General features: G+C 42.3%; 1 pseudogene; it reads left to right on the top strand.

The window, feature by feature from the left end:
* The first annotated feature begins 2613 nt into the window (after positions 1–2613).
* LOC104863782 lies at positions 2614–3308 on the top strand (annotated as a pseudogene).
* The last annotated feature ends 3136 nt before the right edge of the window (positions 3309–6444 follow it).

The raw sequence follows: 6444 nt of genomic DNA, 5'->3' as shown, positions 1-6444 counted from the left end.
AGCGCACGGGCCCCTGCCCTCCTCGTGCCGAGAGCGGAGCCTCGTCCGTCTGCGCGCTGCTGTGGTCGCCGGCGACAGTCCGAGCCCGTAACCCAGAGCAGTCGTGCAGGGGGAAACGGCAGCGCCGGGCACGTCTTCCTAGCCGCCGGTCCTCCCAAGTCACCCAGGACCCCTGTCTCTCGTCACCCGTGGCATCCCCATGGGACCAGGCTGAAGGGAGGTCTGCTCAGGGCTGGACCCGCGCAGGCCCCACGGTCAGCCCTTATCCCGTGTGGACTTGAGCCTTGAAATGTGGCCAGTCAGACTGAAGAATGCCGTAGACGCAAGACCGAAGCCAGATTTCGAAGACTTAAAAGGAATGTGAAGTATCTCACTAACCTTATTACAAAGTTGCATTTTAGCTTTATTGGGTTAAATACAATATATTTTAATGTAACTAGTAGGAAATTTAATACTCATGTCACCTGGATGTGTAGCTCACATTTTTCTCTTAGATATCGCCGGGCCACACAGTAAGATTTGGAGGCAGGGAGATGCCTTTTTTTTTGTATCCTGTCTCCTAAATCCATATAGGGAGGATTGAGGTATTTTCTTCTGTATTTATCTACATCTTAACACTTATTTTTACGGAGTGAGATCAATTCTGAATATGTTTCAACATAGTTACGGAAGGAAGCGTCATGTAACAAGGTCAGACTGGAATTTGGCTTTGCCCTAGAACTACTTTTTGATCTTAGCCAAACAACAACAAAAAATCCCACCTATCTTGGCCTTTTAGTGTTCCCGAGTCTGTAGGGGAGATAATGCCTCTGCCTTACTCTCGAAGGATAAATGCGATGATCCCTGTAAAATGCTTTGAACTCTTCTAAAAAAATTCTCAATAATAGTTACAGGTCAAATCCTGTTACACACACACACACACACACACCAAAACCTGTAACAAAGGCTTTCTATAGAAAACCATTTCCAAACTCCATGCAGGGCTGTTAAAAGCAGCATTTGGTACATTTCAATACAAAGAATTTCAGCCATCCCTTGGAAATCACTGTAAAGTGTTTACTTACTCATAGGCACTGGTTACTGTTGGACGACTGAGGTGACAGCATCATCGATTCAGGATTCATCCATCCTGCTACATTCCTGTACTGTGATCTACTCTGGAAGGGAAATGGATGAATATAGCCTAAGAGTTCCTCATTTTGTGCTCAAATTTGTATAGACATGTTTATAAGCTCTTACTGTTTGATTTTTGTTTTTCTGGTACAGGGAATGACCCAGGGCCTCTGCACTGAGATATATCCCTGGCCCTTTTTTCATTTTTCATTTTGAGATAGGATCTTGCTGAGTTCCTAAGTTGTCCGGACTGGACTTGAACTTGTGGTTCTTCTGCCTTAGTCTTCCACTGTTTGACTATTTTTTAACCTTTTGTTTATACATAGTAAAGTTGATTATACCTAGTTTTTGGTGGAGAACTTGAAGGCAGAAAAAATTAATTAACCCAGTATAAATTATCAGCATTAAAACCACTTTCAAACAAATAAAGCTTACCCCGAATACCATGGTTTCACTGATGAATAAATTAAACCATCATTTAAAAATATCTGAGTGAGGGCTGGGGATTTGGCTCAGTGTTTCTGCCGCCTGCCTTGCAAGTGCAAGATCCCAAGTTTGATCCCCAGCACCAAAAAAAAAAAGTATCTGAGTGAAGCCAGGTGTGGTGGCACACCTGTAACCCTTAGCACTTGGGAGGCCTAGGCAGGGTTTCTGCAAGTTCAAGGCCCACCTGAGTACCTAGTGACTTCAAGGCCTGCTTGAACGACATGAGACCCTCAAAAACAAAACAAAACAATATATATATGGTTGTATTCAGAGTTTTGCAAGGGAAGTAGATTTAATATAAGACCTGTAATTTATAGAATTTTATAATAATCACCCAAAAAGTCAATTGCAGAGGAGTGCAAGAGATCTAGTCACAAGACCCAAAAAATCCAGCCAAGGGTCTGGATCACACAGCAGTGTCTCACATAAGTCCAGCTGAAGGCCTAGAGTCAATTGAGGAGCTGCACCTGGAAGGCCCAAAGGCCAGTGGTGGATGCCAGAAAACCTGTGCTGGCAGGGTGAAGAATCTACCACCAGACCATGGGATCTGTGCTAAAGCCAGGCAGTGATGCTCATGGTGAAGCTCAAAGCTCCCCTGAGAATAGCAGCCATTTCCATCGACAGGCCCTGAGCTCCTTCTCCAAGAAGAACTGCAAATTCACATCAGGAAAACTATCTGCAGCAGGCTTCTAGAAAAATCAACAGCCCACGATCTTCCTTCCAGTGCCCTTTTTATGCCGTTGGCAACAGTCCTCAGGTGGTTCTTTCACACCCAACCATGCTGATTCAGTTCAGCTGAGTGTTAAAAGTTGACCATTAAATCCATCACATGGCACAGCTGTAATTCTAGCACTTGGGAGGCCAAGGCGGGAGGATGGCAAGTCTGTGGTTCACTGAGTTCCAAAACAGCCATATATATTCACCATACAGGAAGAAAAGCAAAGCCAAGACGGAAAATTAGCAATTTTTAAAACTTGGTGGTGGCCCACACCTGTAATCCCAGCATTCAGAGACTGAAGCAGGAGGATCCCTGCAAGTTCAAGGCCAGCCTGAACCATATAGCAAGACTCTGTCTAAAAAGATCAAACTACAATTTAGCCCCAGCTCAGAGAAGCAGCTATAATTGTTTATCAGTCATTCTTTTCCGGAGCTAGGTCCCTCACCTTCAATCCACTTCTATCTCTTGCTCTGATAGCTCATCAGACCACCAGCAGCCAAAATGGTGCAGCAGATCAATAGCAGAGAGGCTTTTCAGCAAGCCCTGGCTGCTGCAGGAGGTAAACTTGTAATAGCTGATTTCTCAGCCACGTGGTGTGGGCCTTGCAAAGTGACCGAGCCTTTCATTCCCTGTCTGGAAAATATTCCAACAAGTTGTTCATTGAAGTAGATGTGGATGACTGTCGGGACTCGGGACGTTGCTGCGGAGTGTGAAGTCAAATGCACGCCAGCCTTCCAGTTTGTTTCAAAAGGGTGAAAATGTGGGTGAGTTTTCTGGCGCTAGTAAGGAAAAGCTTGAGGCCACCATTACTAAATTGGTCCAATTGTGTTTTCTCAAGAACATAACCAGCTCTCTGCTGTGTAAAACTCTTGATATTTTTTTATTTAGAAAAATACGAAGTATGGAAACTACATAACCAACTGCCATCTGATTATAAATGACAATAAAATATTAATTATATCCTTTTTTTAAAAAAATCATTCTTTTCCTATTCCCCCAAACCAAAAAAAGAAAAACAGAAAAAGGAGGGCCGGGGGATTTAGCTCAGTGGTTCCGGCGCCTGCCTCTCAGGCACAAGGACCCCTTCGATCCCCAGTACCAAAAAAAGAAAAAGAAAAAAACCCTCAAATTTGGGATGCAAATGAAACTTTAAAAAACTGCATCACAGGGCCAGGGTTCTAGCTCACTGGTTCCCAGTGCCTGCTTCGCAAGCGCAAGGACCCGAGAGTTCAATCCTCGGTACCAAAAGCAACAACAACAAAAAAACTGCATCACCAACACACACACACACCTTTAAAATTTTTATGAGACTTTAAAAAAACTCACTCAGGCTGGATATTTAGCTCAGTGCTGCTGCCTGCCTCACAAATATAAGGTCCTGAGTTCAATCCCCTGTAACAAAATAAAACAAAAAACTGGCTCAAAAGATGGGTTTATAATGAAAATAAATGCATATTTTATGTGGATCTGAATAGCATTTTGCTATCAAAGAAAATGAATATATGAATAGAAAAGAGGAAGGAAAGAGGAGTACAGTGGACTTCAGAACATCTTTAAGAAAAGCTATCAAATTCCCTTGAAGTTCAAATCCAGGAATCATAATGAAATGACGGGCATGACATTTATAGTGGACCCTTGAGTTTGAGCATCCTGACAGAACAACTTAGGTTATGATCAGAATCTTAGTTTTAATTTACAACGAAACTCTTGAGTTACAACCTGAATGCCAGCAGCTTGTGCTTCCAGATGGTCTCATACAGATTTAACCCTTAAAGAGTCCCAGAAGGAATATTATAGCATCCTTTCCTGTGTGGGGTCAACTGAGAAATCCTGGGCCAGTGTCTAAGGACACAGATCTGCCTCTGTACAGGAAGAGACTTTGAAGGCTGTGTAGAGGAGTCTGAATTGAGAAACTTGAGTTACAACCAGCCCTCATAAGCAAATTGAGTTCATAAGTCAAGGGTCTACTGTACCTTTATTTTTATAAAGCTTTTAAATTTTTTTGTTTCTAATAAGTATACTGAAAACATTGGACTGCTTTTTAATTATAGTATCAAAGACAGGAATTCATAATATATTAAAATTTAAGACTCCTTTTTTTTTTTTGAGACAGGCTGTCACTCTGTAGTTCAGGCCAGCCTCAAACTTGTGATCCTTCTGCTTCAGCTTTTTGGGTGTAAGGATTATACGTGTGCGTCATCACTCCTAGCTGGAAGCACTGATTACTTAAGTTTTTGTTGTTATTGTGGAGGGGATGGTTTTTTGAGGCAACGTCTGGCTGTGTAGTCCTGGCTGTCCTCAAATTTAACAGCGATCCTCCTGCCTCTGCCTCCAGAGTGCTGGGATTACAGGCGCGTGCACGCGCACGCGCGCGTGTGCGTGCGTGTGTGTGTCTCTCTCTCTCTCTCCCTCCCCCCATCCCCCCTCTCGTTTTCATAATTGCCTAGGCTGCCCTGGAACTGCAACCCTAGAAGCTGGAATCACAGATGTGCCTGGTGCATCCAGCTTTGTCTCGGCTACAGTTTGGGACCTCAACTTCCTATGCTTTTCATAATCTCTTTGAAAAACTTTAAATGAATCTGTAGGAACTAACATGTCTTGTCAAAGAACATTAGCTAAGTAAAAGACACACATTCATTTACAGCTCGCCGGTGCAGAATTCTAGTACATACACCACCTTCAAGGGGGTGGAGCATCACGCCCACCCCTTAGGTGGGGGCCGCGCAAGCGCAGTGACTTCTGTGACTTCCAAAGAGTAAGGCAGAAAAGGGGAGGAGCAGCAGAAAGTGGAGGTTGACAAGGGCTGCTTCACCACATGATCAAGCTCAAGGCCAACTGTGAGAAGTTGCCTTGATGCTGGTGCCTCGGCATGGTGTAATAAAAATGGCGCTGTAGTCTTCTCCGTACCCATAATCTCAGTCTAATAGTGAGAAAAACATTGTACAAATTCCAGTTAATTCTACCTAATCAGTTATAATAATCTGTTATTAAAAATAAAGTTTTTAAAAAATTCATTGTGGTCTTTTGTGACTCTGCAGGTAAATTGGCAAAAATTGCCTGCAATACCTATGAAAGCAATGTTTCTACTGAATTATACAGATTCATACTATTATGAGTCTTATCCTGTAGCTCCAGATTCAAAAGAAACAAAAAGTCATCTCCAACAACATGTGAACCTTATTTAAGATTTCTTGTCCTTTAGGGTTGGGGGTAAAGCTCAGTGGCCTAGAATGTGTAAGTCCCAGAATTTGACCCTTAGCACTGAAAAAAAAAAGTAAAGATTTCTAGCTATCTAAATTAGCAGCCAGGCCTGGTGGCACATACCTATAATCCCAGCACTCAGGAGGCAGAGGTGGGAGGATTGCCAAGAGTTCTAGACCAGCCTAGACTACATAGTGACTTCAGAGCCAGCCTGAACTACAAAGTGAGACCATGTCTCGAAAAATAAATAAAATAAAAATAAATTAATTAACAGTAGTCCAGGAAGATTGACTTTCCAAAGGGTGAGGGAATACCATTCCAGGGCCAGGGCTTTAGCACAGTGGCACCACACCTGTCACACAAGTGCAAGATCCTGAGTTCGATCCCTGGCACAGGAAAAAAAAATGGAAACACCATTCTAAGACACTGTCCTAAATTTATAACTATGAGAAAAGAGACATTCCTGATTACTAATTTTATATAAATTACATGTATTTAAATATGTATTTTGTAAGCACACACCTATGTGTACAAGAGTTAAGGACTTACATCTATAATAAACCAAAAAGCAAGAAAGGAAATACAAAATGTAACTTTTTTGGGGGGTGGAAAGAGCAAAACAGATTTCTGGGTGATTTGCCAGGTACATACTGCTGTCAGTCAGTCTGTAATATCCTCCTTTTTGTCAATAGATGAGGTTCAAAGAGGTTTCAAGAAAATACGCAACCCTCAGAATTAGATTTAGGATCAACTCCTGGATTGTCATGTGGCATCACATTTTGTGATTTTTTTTCCGGTCCCTGCCAGTCAGAAGGCTGAGTCTTGACAAGTGCTGGAAGATATAAAACTTGAAGAAAACAACAAAATCTTGTGAAAGTTTCATGATTTCTGAGGATTTTTTTTTTTTTTTTTTTTTTTTTTTTTTT

Source organism: Fukomys damarensis, unplaced genomic scaffold, assembly GCF_012274545.1.
Source record: "Fukomys damarensis isolate Sample0158 unplaced genomic scaffold, DMR_v1.0_HiC HiC_scaffold_8, whole genome shotgun sequence".
NCBI lineage: Eukaryota > Metazoa > Chordata > Mammalia > Rodentia > Bathyergidae > Fukomys > Fukomys damarensis.
Note: the sequence above shows the minus strand (reverse complement) of the source record. Positions and strands in the feature narration are given on the sequence as shown.